Source organism: Myotis brandtii, unplaced genomic scaffold (assembly GCF_000412655.1).
Source record: "Myotis brandtii unplaced genomic scaffold, ASM41265v1 scaffold321, whole genome shotgun sequence".
In the NCBI taxonomy this organism is placed as follows: domain Eukaryota; kingdom Metazoa; phylum Chordata; class Mammalia; order Chiroptera; family Vespertilionidae; genus Myotis; species Myotis brandtii.
This window is the reverse complement of record NW_005362314.1, coordinates 1,505,264-1,521,620: the sequence shown is the minus strand read 5'-3', so window position 1 is coordinate 1,521,620 and position 16,357 is coordinate 1,505,264. Positions and strand designations below refer to the sequence as shown.

Genomic DNA, 16,357 nt, shown 5'->3' with positions numbered 1-16,357 from the left:
CAGAGATGGACCCAGAACCTGGAGCCCAGGTTTTAGAAGTTCTGAAATGAGATATAACTTGGGAGATGAGCTTGGGGGCCATTTTCGGCTCTCCAAGTGTGTACTCTGGTTTCCCCTTCTCTCTTTCCTGTTTTCCTTTTCCTCCTCTGTGTATAAGGTTGCTGCTGAGCTGGACTCCACAGATCCTCCCTAATGAGGAGCAGGGCTTCCATCTCTGACTGGACCAGGTGGGATGGCAGGTATGGAGAAAGGACCAGCCCTCTCTTCCCACACTAGAATTTAATTAAACAAAAGCTTAATGTCAGGGGAGGATTTGACTCTATGAAACTAAGAGAAATAGCCAATAGTGGCCATGGATGCTGAGTTGGTTACTTAAGATCTCTGAGCCTCAGATTCACCGTCTATAAAACGGGTTCAAGTCCGTGTCACAAGCAAATGTTTTGAGAATTAAATAGTAAGTTGTGTGTATAAGACGAGGACATACCTGGGTGGTCTCGCCTGGAACATCTTCCTGAGGCTCAGCAAGCCTCTTCTTTGAGCCCAAAGACAACCCAGATGAGGACAGAGCTACAGTCACTTGGAGACTCAGCCACCCGCAGAGGAGAGAGAAATTTAAAGCCTTGAAAGAATAGGGGGGAAGGTGAGAAAAGTTGTTGCACCCAAGGAGAGAGAGTAGGCTGCTTCACAAATTCCCACCCACGTGACCAGAGGGCAGCCCACAAGCTTTCCCTTTGCTCCGCGCTAAGAGGTGAGCTAGAAATGGCCACAAACTCTCCAGTGGCAAGAGGTGGCATGTGTGCGGCCAATGCTCATATGAAAAGTGTTCAATGCTCAAGAGAAATACTCATTTCTTTTCATTTACACAATGAGATACCAGTTTTTTTCCAGTTGAAATTGGCAAAGATTTTTTAAATGATAAAACCCAATGCTAACAAAAATGTGTGTGCCTAGAAGGTGGAGGTGTAAATTGCTTCCTGGCAAAGCAATTAGGCAAAACAGAGTTGGACTCCTACCCTGTTTGAGGAATGAAGGTGTCACTCCCCCATCTCAATCACTGCTTCAGGCATCTCTCTACTCGGCCTCAGTAGCCCCAATATCCTTCATCAAGCACACCATTCCAGCCAGTTCGAACCTCTTGTTTGTTGGAAAGATGTTTTCTCTCCTCAAATGCTGTTCCTTCTGCCTGAAGCATTCTTCCTCTTCCCTTCACCTCTTCCCTGGCCAAATTTACTCGCCCTTTAGGACTTAGCATAGATGTTACCTCTTACAGGACGCCTACCACACTGACCCCTCTCAGCTAGGCCAGGAGCCTTTTCTGGGCTCCCAGCACCATGTGGGTTTCCACCATCATCGTAGTGATCACTCTTCCCCGCACCGCCCCCCCGCCCCAAACTATAAGAAAAAGTTTATTTAGAAAGTCACAGATATAGAAGTGAGCTGTAGAAGAAATGGGCTCAGGAAACATGTTACAGAGGCAAAGGACAAGACCTTGGAGCTTAAGAGAGAGAGGGTAAAGGTAACGGGCCTGGGGGAAAGGACGGGGTGGGAAAGGTGCAGGTGTGCTTCCAAAAGGAAGAGCCGCTGGGTCCTCCATCCTAAGGGCTTTTAAGGATGGGGATTTCAGGGGAAGTCCCAGGGGAGGATCTCAATAGAATATTCATCAGCCTCCAGGTGTGTCCTTTCAGGGCCATGGTCTCCACTGATTGGTCAACGCCAGGGAAGGGGGTAGTCAATGCAGCTGGTCCTGAGGCAGCCCTGGCATCCCTTGTCTGGTTTTGCTGCTTTTCTAGGCCTGGAGCTACAACACAACTGAGGCCCAGATGTTATCCCTAGGGGGTAATGCTTAAGGGAGTGGTTGTGCCATGGCCCACATGGGAGTCAAAGGAGGCCACTGTTTGTGACCTTGTTCCTCCTCTAATGGGGTCTACCCCATGACTAGCAACATGCCAGGGGAGGAAAGGCCAGCGGGTCCCAGCTTCATGACTAGCCATCTGAAAGGTCAGGGATCTAAACTGCATTGCCATCGATATGCTACAGGACGAAAGGTTCCCCTGGGGCGAGCGAGGTCCTTGTTTGCCCAGTTTTGCCTGCTGCTGGGCACCCAGGGCTTCCGCCCCGGTGACCTTCTGTGCCTGGCCCACCGTCCTTGCTCTGCTCGTGTCTGTCTAACTACCCACCACAAATAATACTGCCAGTCTTTTACCCCTTCACACTTGTCCTATATTTGTTCATATTTAAAGTCTTTTCTTTTTTAGAGGAGCCCCAAGAATGCCAGGTGCGGTCTCTGGTGCGGTGGGTGCCTGCTGCCTGTGGACTGGGCCATGGCACCTGTCTGGGGAGCAGGGCGTCCCCTGCACGGGAGCGCCGACACCGTGGCCGACTTCTCCTTCGGCATCAACAGCATTTTGCATCAGCATGGCAATTATCCTGAAACCTTTACTCGAGTGCAGAAATATGGACTCCCCTTGCTTGTAACCACTGACCCCAAGCTTATGAAACCCCTAAACAAGGTGGTGGAACAACGGAAAGTTTGGTTGTACAGTGCTCAGTGCAGAAGCTGGGGGTGGTCATCTCAAATATGGAAAGTGGGGAGGTCCTTGAAAGGTGGCAGTCAGACCTGAGTGTGACAAGGAGGCCAGAGATGACAGTGCACCCAGAGAGGAGTCTCAGAAAGCCATCCAGGTGAGATCCGCTCGGTGATCAGACCGGTCACAGCCAGTGACATCCTGCCGCTGCTGGGAGTTTCCTGTTCATTTGGTCTGCTGATCTATACAGACAAGATGTGGTTGTACCTGAAGTGGAAAGAGTCCAGACCACAGTTCCTCGCCAATTCTGAGCAGGTCCGCCCTCACGTGTCCCTCACAACGACACTCCACCAAGTGAGCGGCATGGGGGCCTACAAGTGCCTGCCAATGACTGAAGGAGCGCCGGAACAACGATGGAATCCCACGGGTGTGTTTTCTGACCCTCACAACGACACTCCACCAAGTGAGCGGCATGGGGTCCTACAAGTGCCTGCCCATGACTGAAGGAGCGCCGGGAACAACGATGGAATCCCACGGGTGTGTTTTCTGTGACCAAGTCAGCTGCAGTTCTTGTTTTGTTTCCTCGATTAATTTTTAGGTGGGGAAAACTTAACTTTGTATTTTACTGAACTATGCATATTGTTCCATTTTTTGGTGCCTGTTTGACTTTTCAAAGAGTTGACATAATTTTTTGCATACCGTTCGAAGGGAACCAGCAGATTATATCAGCACTGCAATGTCAATTCCTTTGAAGGTGGTAACTGGAGATGGAAAACTTTTGCTATGCCTAAATCTTCCTAAATCAGATCTTTTTGTCAAGTAGCTTGACTCAGAGTATAGGTAAATAGGAAACAGCAAAAGAAGTCTGAATACTCAGAATTTTTGCTTAGTCCTAAAGTAACGCGAAGGGAACCAGCAGATTATATCAGCACTGCAATGTCAATTCCTTTGAAGGTGGTAACTGGAGATGGAAAACTTTTGCTATGCCTAAATCTTCCTAAATCAGATCTTTTTGTCAAGTAGCTTGACTCAGAGTATAGGTAAATAGGAAACAGCAAAAGAAGTCTGAATATTCAGAATCTTTGCTTAGTCCTAAAGTAACTGATAACCCACAGTGACAATATTCCTAGAAGGTCCTTTTGCCATTTATTTCATTTGTATAGTTTCCATATTGAAAAGACTTCCAATTATTTGACTTTAACGTATATAATTTATACTTACAAAGTTGTCCCTATTTCTCCTGTTTAAATTCTGCTGATATTGAACTCTTAATGTTCTTTTTGTGTTTTATAAATCAAGCTTTAAATGACAACGATAAGTAAAGCTAAATGTGTATGTTTAAAAAAAATTAGATTCACAGCAAATTTAAAAGGAAGGTACAGAGATTTCCCACATACTGCTTGCCCCAGGCCTCCCGCTATCAACATCCCCAGCAGAATGGCACATTTGTTGTAATTCATGAGCCTACATTGCTGCAACATAATCACTCAGTCCACAGTTTATCTTGGGGTTCACCTTAGTGCTGTATATTCTGTGGGTTTAGAAAAATGTGTCATTACATGTATCCATCATCATAGGACCATACAAAGTATCTTCACTGCCTTAACAACCCTCTGTACTCTACCTGTTCTTCCCTCCACCCACCCACAGTTCCTGGAAACCACTGATATTTTTACTGTCTTCATACTTTTGCCTTTTCCAGAACGTCATATAGTTGGAATCCTATGGTGTTAGGCTTTTCAGTTGGCCCCTTTCACTTGGTAACATGCATTTAAAGTTCCTCCATGTCTCTTTAAGTCTTGATGGCTCAATGTAGTGCTAAATTCACTTGGTAACATGCATTTAAAGTTCCTCCATGTCTTTTTAAGTCTTGATGGCTCAATGTAGTGCTGAATAATAATAACTCATTGTCTGGGTGTGCCAGTTTATTTACCCACTCACCTACTGGAGGGCATCTGGGTTGCTTCCAAGTTTTGGCAGCTATGAATAAAGCAGCTATAAATACCCAGACAGAGGTTTCTGTGTGAATATAACTTTTGAACTCCTTTGGGCAAATACCAAGGAGTATGACTGCTGAATCTTATGATAAGAGTGTGTTGACTTTTGTAACCAATAGCCAGCTTATCTTTCAAGGCGGTTTGCTTTCCACCAGCAATGAATGAGAGCTCTTGTTGCTCCACATCCTCATCAGTATTTGGTGGTGTTCGTGTTCCAGACTTGACCATTCAAACCGGTGTGCAGTGGTGTCTCATGCTGAGTTAGTTTGCATTCCTCTGATAATATTTGATGTGGAGAATCTTTTCATATACTTATTTGCCGCTTTTTTTATGAGGGCAGTGATCACTCTTTTTGTTTTTAATTGATTTCAGAGAGGAAGGGAGAGAGAGAGAGAGATAGAAACATCAATAATGAGAGAGAATCATTGATTGGCTGCCTCCTGCACGCCCCCTGCTGGGCATCAAGCCCATAACCCGGGCATGTGCCCTTGACCTGAATTGAACCCAGGACCCTTCTGTCCACTGAGTCAAACCAGCTAGAGCGATGACTCTTTTTTTATTAACCCTCACCCGAGAATATGTTTATTGATTTGATTTGATTTTTTTATTGATTTGAGAGAGAGAGAGGAAGAATTTGATTTGATTTTTTTATTGATTTGAGAGAGAGAGAGAGGAAGAGGGAAAGAGAGAGAAACATCGATGTGAGAGAGATACATTAATCGGACACTTCCCTACCAGGGACTTGATTTGATTTTTTTATTGATTTGAGAGAGAGAGAGAGGAAGAGGGAAAGAGAGAGAAACATCGATGTGAGAGAGATACATTAATCGGACACTTCCCGGCCAGGGACTGAACCCAAAACCTGGGTATGTGCCCTGACCAAGAATCAAAACCAAAACCTTTTTGGTGTAAAGGACGACACTCCAACCATCTGAGCCAACCAGCTGGGGCGAGGCAGTGATCACTCGTGATCTGCATCTCCACATGCACAGGTCTCCAGAAAAGGCACTCAATAGACATAGGAGTGAAATATTTGGAGAAGGGGTGTGCTCTGTGTGGTCCTAGAAGGCTAAGCCAGGACCACAGAAAAGGGGCTGGAGGTTCAATGTGGGGCCAGCATCTGAAAGAATTTTCTTAAGAATTCCAGCTTACTAATCCAGCAGAGGCTGCCTTGAGAGGTAATGAGCTGCCCACCACAGGAGGTGTGCAAGTGAGGGGTAGGAAACGCTTCTTTCAGTCTGTCTCTCTGTCTTCTCCACACCTCCCTGCCCAGACTCAGGGGGAAGGAGGGCGGAATGAAGAAGGCACCCTCCTCCCCAAGCTGACCCAGGAGGCTCTCCTCTAAGAAGGATGCCCAGGGGGGACAGGGACAGCAGGGGCTGTTCCCACGGCCCTGGAAGCCCAGCCCCCTCCTTGGAAGCACTGCTGAGTCCCAAGAGGCTACATCCTCACAAGAGTCAGGGAGCCCACTGGAGCCTGGGGTCCGGCACTCTCACTCCGAGTGAACCCCTGCCTCTTAAAAGCCCCAGTGAAACTGACTTCTAAAACTGAGAGCCCTCGGTGAAGCCCAGATTTTAAGGGGAAAATGCAAGGCACTCCGGGGCCACAGCAGACCTCACCTTCCCCTCGCCCCCTCCCTGAGCCCATGGAGAGGCTGAAGCCATGGTACCTCTGTGCCCAGCGCACAAGCCAGAGTCCCCAGAGCCAGGAGCAGGCTGATGATGGAGGGGCTTGGGGATTGGAGCCAGCAATCCCATCCCTTCCAATGACATGCTGCTTGACCTTAGACAAGGGCCTGCTGTTCTCTGAGCCTCAGTCTTTTCAACTGTCAAATGGGTACAAGGTTGGTGCCTGGGTTGGTAAACAGCCTGGGTACATTCTCAGTCCTAGGTGTGCATATTAGATGTTCCATTCTGGAACTCCATGCACTTCAGGGAGGCCCACAGGGCTCACGGGGTCTGATTTGATGGAAGGACCATGTCACAAGGAGGTCAGCTCCATGGAAATCAACTTCTTGAAAATACACATGGAACAAAATTCATCGCAGGGAACTTAAGCCCTTGGCTCCTGGTCAGACAGATCCTTCTGGCTCTACCTCCCCCTCTTTCCAACCCAAACAGGGGAAAAGCCCCAAATGAGAGAAGCCTCAAATCTTCTGTGGCCATGCAGCCCCCAATCCAGCCTGAAGGTGGCGTCACCAGGAAGGGGTGAGGGCACCACGCCCCACTGTCCAGACTCAATGGAAGAGAGCTCAGAGGTGTTCTGTGTCCAGCCAAGGCCAGGACCCCCTAGATCAGCGGTTCTCAACCTGTGGGTCGCGACCCCTTTGGGGGTCGAACGACCCTTTCACAGGGGTCGCCTAAGACCATCGGAAAACGCATATATAATTACATATTGTTTTTGTGATTAATCACTATGCTTTAATTATATTCAATTTGTAACAATGAAATTGGGGGTCACCACAACATGAGGAACTGTATTGAAGGGTCGCGGCATTAGGAAGGTTGAGAACCACTGCCCTAGATCCTTCTCCTGCTCAGGCCCTTGCCAGGAGGGTCTCTCTTCCAGGCATCTGAGTCCCCAAACCCCCTGCAGATGGCTGGACCCCCTCCAGGCCTGCTGGGCCCTACACCCAGCCTCATGGCTATGCCTCCTTTCATCCTGCTCCAGCCACACAAGCCTCCTTCCCCCCACAGACCAGGCACAGTGCTGCCTCAGGATCTTGGCATGAGCTGTTCCTTCTGCTAGGAATGCTGTCCCACCACGTCTTCACATGGCCCCTCCCTCACCTCATCCAGGTCTCACCTCCTCACAAGGACTGTCCTGACACTTGGTTGAATTGCCACTCACACCACAACCCCATTCATTTTCTCTCCTCTGCCCACTGTGTTTCCTCGGGGCACTTATCATTCCCTGACTTTCTAATGACTGACTGACATGCTTAGTGTCTGTCTGTGCCACTAGGATGCCAGTCCTGGAGGATGGGATAGTACCCTCTGTATCCCCAGTGTTAGAACAGCACCTGGTACACAGTAGGGGCTTAATATCCATTTGTTGAGTAAATGAATGAATGCGAACAATGTTAATTTTCACAACTTCCCTGAGGGGAAGGGTCTTCCCTTTCTGCTTCAGAGGCTCAGAGGGGTAGTGTCTGGTCACAGGTGGGCTTGTATCCCCAGTGTTAGAACAGCACCTGGTACACAGTAGGGGCTTAATATCCATTTGTTGAGTAAATGAATGAATGCGAACAATGTTAATTTTCACAACTTCCCTGAGGGGAAGGGTCTTCCCTTTCTGCTTCAGAGGCTCAGAGGGGTAGTGTCTGGTCCAGGGTCACCTATCTGGTCACAGGTGGGCTTGGAACCTGGGCAGCTGGACTCTGGAGCACAACCTCTCAGGCTCTGAGACATAGCCAGAGGTACGGCAGGCCCATGGCACCTTGAGGCCAGACCTGGATCAGGACTCAGTGCCCAGGGAGCCCAGGGCCTCAGTCTCCCTCCTGTGAAATGGCCCCAGGAGTGCCCTGAAAGAAGCAGCTTCCAGGCAGCCCTGCGCCCCACCGCAGTGGTGGCTGTCCCTCAGCCATCTCTGACACTGCACACAAAGCAGGGGCATCTCACTCTCCAGCCCCCACCCCAAGCCTGGCATATGCATGGCTCCTGGAGACAGGCGGCAGCAGCATCCCTGGGGACCTCAGGAGGCAGGGCCTGGACCCTGTGCCTTCTCTGTGTGTCTGAAACACCCATGGGCATCATTCGAGCCCTTTCTGGGTGCCCACCCCAGCCTGTGCGAAGCACTTTACAGACACTATCTGCAGAGAGATCTTCACCACACAAATCACTTACCCCACTTTCCAACCTAAAGCCTCAGCACATCAAGACCACAGTCCCTTGCCCCACCCGCAGGGCCCACAAGGTCCAGATGGAGCTGGTCCCGTCCATGCCCCAACCACTCCGGCCTTCCGACCACTCAGACACCAAAGAGCCTTTGCAGGTGCGGCCCTGCTGTCTGGACCACTCTTCCTGGTCTCCCTTCGCTCCCTCATTCTCATCCTCTTATTGCAACCTCTCCGAGAGGCCCTCCCTGACTTCCCAGGAGAGATCAGTGCCCGGCTCTGCGCTGACTGAACAGCTGGTGTTTCTGCTTCTCAGCGTTGACAATGGCAGTGACTTTGCATTCACTGTGCAATTCATTAATGCCTCTCTTTCTCCACCCGAGGGCCTGGAGTGGGGATAAACACAGGTGCTTGATAAATCCTTGTTGAATGAATGAGTGAGTGCACTGAGTCCTGTCTGAGGCTTGCTCATCTGAGGTGGCACCCAGGCTCCTGGCTCCTCCTCTGCAGAGCTTATCCCACACACACACCCGGGCGGCCTCCCACCCACCCTCCAGCTTTAGGGCAGTGGTTCCAAATCCAGGGGACATTTGTCAATGTCCAGAGACATATTTGATTGTCACAATAAGGGGAGAGTGCTACTGCCATCTGCTGGGTAGAGGCCAGGGATGCTGCTCACCATCCTACAGAGCAGAGCACACAGGCTTTCCCGGCTCCGAACGGCTACACTGTGTGTGGAGACACCCTGCTACAGATTCATAAAGACCTTCCCAGAATGATTCATAAAGCTACAGATTCATAAAGACCTGCCCCCCAGGCCGGCCTGGGCTTGGCAGCCACTTGATTAGAAGCGGTGGTGGCTGCAACACTGGTCCCAGGATCTCACCTGGACCCAACTGCCACTGTTCCAGCTGTAGAAACAGGAGAGCCAGGAAAGACACTAGCCACAGTGAAAAGGCAGCCCACAGGATGGGAGAAAGTATTACGATCCAGAATATACAGAGAATTCCTAAAATTCAACAACAAAATGTGACACATGGGCAAAGGGCTCTGGCCAGTAGCTCAGTTGATTGGAGCGTCATCCCATGCACCAGAAGGTGGCAGGTTGGATTCTGACCAGGATACATACCTAGGTTTCGGGTTCTATCCCTGGTCAGGGCATGTGCGAGAGGCAATCAATCACATCAATATTTCTCTCTCTCTCTCTCTCTCTCTCTCTCTCTCTCTCTCTCTCTCTCTCACCAATAAACATATCCTTGGGTAAGGATAAAAATATTTTTAAAATTTTTTATTTAAAAATCAGCAAAGGAGCCCAGCCAGTGTGGCTCAGTGGTTGAGCATTGACCTAAGAACCAGGAGGTCAAGATTCAATTCCCGGTCAGGACATGCCCAGGTTGCAGACTCCATCCCCAGTAGGGACATGCAGGAGGCAGCCAATCAATGACTCAATCTCATCGTACTAGTATCTCTCTCTCCCTCTTCCTTCCTCTCTGAAATCATAAAAATATATTTTTAAATGAGCAAAGGACTTAAATAGACATTTTTCCAAAGAAGATGTATGAATAGCCACTAAGCACATGAAAAGATGCCCAACATTACTAATCATTAGGGAAATGCACTTCAAAACTATGAAAAAATGCCAGCCTCACACTCATGAAGATGGCTACTGTAAAATTTTAAAAATAAAAACAGAAAATACCAGAGTACTGGGGAGGATATGGAGAAATTAGGATCCTGTTCAATGCTGATGGGAATATAAAATGGTACAGCCACTGTGTAAAACAGTCTGGCAATTCCTCAAGTAGTTACATATAGAATAACCATGTAACTCAGCAGTCCCACTTCTGGATATAGACCCAAAACAATTGAAAGCAGGGTCTTGAAAAGCTATTTTCACACCCATGTCCATAGCAGCATGATTCACGGGAGCCAAAACACAGAAGCAAGTGTTTACCAGCGGATGAATGAATAAACAAAATGTGGTCCATCCAGACAATGGACTATTACTCAGCCTTAAAAAAGGAAGGAAATGTTGACCCATGCTACAAGGCTGAGCCTTGAGGACATTATGCTCAGTGAAATAAGCCAGTCACAAAGGACAAATACTATGTGATTCCACTTACATAAGGTTCCTAGAGGAGTCAGATTCATAGAGACAGAAGTAGATGGTCGGTGCCAGGGGCTGGGGGAGGGGGAAGAGAAGTAAGTGTTTAATGGGGACAGAGTTTCAGTTTGAGAAGATGAGGAAGTTCTGGAGATGATGGTGGAGGTGGTTTCACAATAATGTGAATGTACTTAATGCCCCTGAACTGTTTAGTTAAAAATAGTTAATATGGCAGATTTTACCACAATAAAAATTTACTTTAAAAGGAGCAGTCACAGTGCTGGTGGCTATGTCTGGGGCAAGGGCTGGCATGTCAGCAGAGCCGCACACACACACAGCCCGTGTTTCCCACTTCCCGCAAGGTAAAAGCCCAAGTTCTCCGCAGCCCACAAGGCCCTGTGTGACCTGCCCTCACCCCTCCCTGAACTTACCTCTTCCCTCTCGGCCCCTTCCTCACTCTGCTCCAGCCACATGGGCCTCCTCACTGTTCTTCCAACACTCCAGGCACAGCCCTGCCTCAGGACCTTTGCATGGGCTAGTCCCTCTGACTGAAATGCCCTCCCATTTCAATATATGCATGGCTGATCCCCTTCTTGAGACACATAATCCTCTCTGCTCCCCCAGAACAGAGTCCCTGCACCCACCCAAACCCCTCAGCCTTGGACTTGGAGTTTGGGGAACAAGGCCTGCCTGGGTAGGTGTGGTCTCTGAGACACATACCTCGAGCCCATTTCCTCCAAGTGAACCAGTGATTTCCACCCTCTGTGCCCACCATGGATGGGTGGGGGTGTCCCACCTCTTCTTCCCAGCTGAGCAGGGCCCAGAGCCCCAGGGTACTGCTGCAGCCAGATGGTGGCACAAAATAATCGCCCTGTTAATGTTTGAATAAAAGTTCAATATAGGGTCACAGAGATGGAGAGAAACAGAGAGAAGAGGAGATGGACAGTAAGAAACAGAGAAAGCAGGAAGGGCAGAGAGGAGAGAGGGAGAGAGAAAAAAAGCAGGTGGCCACTATCCCAGGAACTACAGCCCACACACAACAGGCTCCAGCAAACAGTGGAGGGCTGTCACACTAATTGTCTGCAACAACCACTCACTCCTCTCCTCCACAGCCATGGGCACCTCACAGCAGTTACGCAGACCCAACCCCCCAACAGTCAAACCCCACAACAGATAGACCCTGAGAGCACCACCCCTAGGTCTGCACAGCAGTTGGACACATCTCATCACCAGGTCCTGGAACACAGTTGGGCTCCTCAGTGATGAACCCAACAGCCAGACCCTCCCTGATCCCTGAGCGCCATCTTCTGAGAACTTGACTCCCCCTACCCACCCACACACCCACATACCCACAAATGTGTATAGTTGCCCACCAGGATGAATGCTATGAGGTCCTTCTCAGAGTCACATGGAGCCCCTGCCTTCCCATGCCATTAGTGCTGACAAGTTGACATCAGCCATCAGCAGCTGCACCATGTAGAGAAGGGGGCAGAATATGGGCACAATATCCACTTTAGATGCAAAGATATGAGAGGAGGTTGGGAGCCTGTTGACAAGAAAGGACAGGGAGAAAACCAAGAACAAGATGGGCTGTGGGGAGAAGGTGGGCTATGGGGAGAAGGTGGGCTGTGGGAAGAAGGTGGGCTGTGGGGAGAAGGTGGGCTGTGGGGAGAAGGTGGGCTGTGGGAAGAAGGTGGGCTTTGGGGAGAAAGTGGGCTGCGGGGAGAAGGTGGGCCATGGGGAGAAGGTGGGCTGTGGGGAGAAGGTGGGCTGTGGGAAGAAGGTGGGCTGTGAGAGAAGGTGGGCTGTGGGAAGAAGGTGGGCTGTGAGAGAAGGTGGGCTGTGGGAAGAAGGTGGGCTGTGAGAGAAGGTGGGCTGTGGGAAGAAGGTGGGCTGTGAGAGAAGGTGGGCTGTGGGAAGAAGGTGGGCTGTGAGAGAAGGTGGGCTGTGGGAAGAAGGTGGGCTGTGAGAGAAGGTGGGCTGTGGGAAGAAGGTGGGCTGTGAGAGAAGGTGGGCTGTGGGAAGAAGGTGGGCTGTGAGAGAAGGTGGGCTGTGGGAAGAAGGTGGGCTGTGAGAGAAGGTGGGCTGTGGGAAGAAGGTGGGCTGTGAGAGAAGGTGGGCTGTGGGAAGAAGGTGGGCTGTGAGAGAAGGTGGGCTGTGGGAAGAAGGTGGGCTGTGAGAGAAGGTGGGCTGTGGGAAGAAGGTGGGCTGTGAGAGAAGGTGGGCTGTGGGAAGAAGGTGGGCTGTGAGAGAAGGTGGGCTGTGGGAAGAAGGTGGGCTGTGAGAGAAGGTGGGCTGTGGGAAGAAGGTGGGCTGTGAGAGAAGGTGGGCTGTGGGAAGAAGGTGGGCTGTGAGAGAAGGTGGGCTGTGGGAAGAAGGTGGGCTGTGAGAGAAGGTGGGCTGTGGGAAGAAGGTGGGCTGTGAGAGAAGGTGGGCTGTGGGAAGAAGGTGGGCTGTGAGAGAAGGTGGGCTGTGGGAAGAAGGTGGGCTGTGAGAGAAGGTGGGCTGTGGGAAGAAGGTGGGCTGTGAGAGAAGGTGGGCTGTGGGAAGAAGGTGGGCTGTGAGAGAAGGTGGGCTGTGGGAAGAAGGTGGGCTGTGAGAGAAGGTGGGCTGTGGGAAGAAGGTGGGCTGTGAGAGAAGGTGGGCTGTGGGAAGAAGGTGGGCTGTGAGAGAAGGTGGGCTGTGGGAAGAAGGTGGGCTGTGAGAGAAGGTGGGCTGTGGGAAGAAGGTGGGCTGTGAGAGAAGGTGGGCTGTGGGAAGAAGGTGGGCTGTGAGAGAAGGTGGGCTGTGGGAAGAAGGTGGGCTGTGAGAGAAGGTGGGCTGTGGGAAGAAGGTGGGCTGTGAGAGAAGGTGGGCTGTGGGAAGAAGGTGGGCTGTGAGAGAAGGTGGGCTGTGGGAAGAAGGTGGGCTGTGAGAGAAGGTGGGCTGTGGGAAGAAGGTGGGCTGTGAGAGAAGGTGGGCTGTGGGAAGAAGGTGGGCTGTGAGAGAAGGTGGGCTGTGGGAAGAAGGTGGGCTGTGAGAGAAGGTGGGCTGTGGGAAGAAGGTGGGCTGTGAGAGAAGGTGGGCTGTGGGAAGAAGGTGGGCTGTGAGAGAAGGTGGGCTGTGGGAAGAAGGTGGGCTGTGAGAGAAGGTGGGCTGTGGGAAGAAGGTGGGCTGTGAGAGAAGGTGGGCTGTGGGAAGAAGGTGGGCTGTGAGAGAAGGTGGGCTGTGGGAAGAAGGTGGGCTGTGAGAGAAGGTGGGCTGTGGGAAGAAGGTGGGCTGTGAGAGAAGGTGGGCTGTGGGAAGAAGGTGGGCTGTGAGAGAAGGTGGGCTGTGGGAAGAAGGTGGGCTGTGAGAGAAGGTGGGCTGTGGGAAGAAGGTGGGCTGTGAGAGAAGGTGGGCTGTGGGAAGAAGGTGGGCTGTGAGAGAAGGTGGGCTGTGGGAAGAAGGTGGGCTGTGAGAGAAGGTGGGCTGTGGGAAGAAGGTGGGCTGTGAGAGAAGGTGGGCTGTGGGAAGAAGGTGGGCTGTGAGAGAAGGTGGGCTGTGGGAAGAAGGTGGGCTGTGAGAGAAGGTGGGCTGTGGGAAGAAGGTGGGCTGTGAGAGAAGGTGGGCTGTGGGAAGAAGGTGGGCTGTGAGAGAAGGTGGGCTGTGGGAAGAAGGTGGGCTGTGAGAGAAGGTGGGCTGTGGGAAGAAGGTGGGCTGTGAGAGAAGGTGGGCTGTGGGAAGAAGGTGGGCTGTGAGAGAAGGTGGGCTGTGGGAAGAAGGTGGGCTGTGAGAGAAGGTGGGCTGTGGGAAGAAGGTGGGCTGTGAGAGAAGGTGGGCTGTGGGAAGAAGGTGGGCTGTGAGAGAAGGTGGGCTGTGGGAAGAAGGTGGGCTGTGAGAGAAGGTGGGCTGTGGGAAGAAGGTGGGCTGTGAGAGAAGGTGGGCTGTGGGAAGAAGGTGGGCTGTGAGAGAAGGTGGGCTGTGGGAAGAAGGTGGGCTGTGAGAGAAGGTGGGCTGTGGGAAGAAGGTGGGCTGTGAGAGAAGGTGGGCTGTGGGAAGAAGGTGGGCTGTGAGAGAAGGTGGGCTGTGGGAAGAAGGTGGGCTGTGAGAGAAGGTGGGCTGTGGGAAGAAGGTGGGCTGTGAGAGAAGGTGGGCTGTGGGAAGAAGGTGGGCTGTGAGAGAAGGTGGGCTGTGGGAAGAAGGTGGGCTGTGAGAGAAGGTGGGCTGTGGGAAGAAGGTGGGCTGTGAGAGAAGGTGGGCTGTGGGAAGAAGGTGGGCTGTGAGAGAAGGTGGGCTGTGGGAAGAAGGTGGGCTGTGAGAGAAGGTGGGCTGTGGGAAGAAGGTGGGCTGTGAGAGAAGGTGGGCTGTGGGAAGAAGGTGGGCTGTGAGAGAAGGTGGGCTGTGGGAAGAAGGTGGGCTGTGAGAGAAGGTGGGCTGTGGGAAGAAGGTGGGCTGTGAGAGAAGGTGGGCTGTGGGAAGAAGGTGGGCTGTGAGAGAAGGTGGGCTGTGGGAAGAAGGTGGGCTGTGAGAGAAGGTGGGCTGTGGGAAGAAGGTGGGCTGTGAGAGAAGGTGGGCTGTGGGAAGAAGGTGGGCTGTGAGAGAAGGTGGGCTGTGGGAAGAAGGTGGGCTGTGAGAGAAGGTGGGCTGTGGGAAGAAGGTGGGCTGTGAGAGAAGGTGGGCTGTGGGAAGAAGGTGGGCTGTGAGAGAAGGTGGGCTGTGGGAAGAAGGTGGGCTGTGAGAGAAGGTGGGCTGTGGGAAGAAGGTGGGCTGTGAGAGAAGGTGGGCTGTGGGAAGAAGGTGGGCTGTGAGAGAAGGTGGGCTGTGGGAAGAAGGTGGGCTGTGAGAGAAGGTGGGCTGTGGGAAGAAGGTGGGCTGTGAGAGAAGGTGGGCTGTGGGAAGAAGGTGGGCTGTGAGAGAAGGTGGGCTGTGGGAAGAAGGTGGGCTGTGAGAGAAGGTGGGCTGTGGGAAGAAGGTGGGCTGTGAGAGAAGGTGGGCTGTGGGAAGAAGGTGGGCTGTGAGAGAAGGTGGGCTGTGGGAAGAAGGTGGGCTGGGGGGAGAAGGTGGGCTGTGGGGAGAAGGGGGGCTGTGGGAGAAGGTGGGCTGTGAGAAGGTGAGCTGTGAGAAGGTGAGCTGTGAGAAGGTGGGCTGTGGGGAGACGGTGGGCTGTGAGAAGGTGGGCTGTGAGAAGGGGGGCAGTGAGGAGAAGGTGGGCTGGAGGAAGAAGTAGGGATACAGAGGGAAGTTGAGCTTTGGAGAGGATGTGGGTTGTGGGTAAGAATATGGGGAAAGGAAAGAGGTGGCTGCAGGAGGGCCCCCCAAAATGGAGGTCAGCACTGGGGTCTGAAGCCTGATATTCCTACACAGCTCCAGGGGCTGGGCCCTGGGCTCCCTTCCCTGTCAACCAGCCCTCCCCGATCCTTCCCCAGGGCAAGCCCCTCACCTTTTTCTACCCCTCAGGGCAATGGCGTCAGAGGAGGCAGAACTTAAACAGATAGAGGACCTGGGGAGGGAGGGGAAGGATATCCTGTATTCCCCCACCAGCGCCTGGAGGCAACAGAGACAGAAAGACACATAGGTAGGGAGACACAGAGAAAAACTGAAAGAGAGTAGAGATCCACCCTCCCCGATCCTTCCCCAGGGCAAGCCCCTCACCTTTTTCTACCCCTCAGGGCAATGGCGTCAGAGGAGGCAGAACTTAAACAGATAGAGGACCTGGGGAGGGAGGGGAAGGATATCCTGTATTCCCCCACCAGCGCCTGGAGGCAACAGAGACAGAAAGACACATAGATAGGAAGACACAGAGAAAAACTGAAAGAGAGCTAGAGATCCAGAGAGAGAGAAATAAGACAGAGATGCAGAGAGAGATAGGGACAAGATAAGAAAGAGGTAAAAGGATGAAAAGGCTCCAACAGAGAGAGCCTTGGAGAGGGAATGG

The 16,357-nt window shown here is 51.8% G+C and overlaps 1 pseudogene; it reads left to right on the top strand.

The window, feature by feature from the left end:
* Positions 1 to 2,321: 2,321 nt before the first annotated feature.
* LOC102260331 lies at positions 2,322 to 3,029 on the top strand (annotated as a pseudogene).
* The last annotated feature ends 13,328 nt before the right edge of the window (positions 3,030 to 16,357 follow it).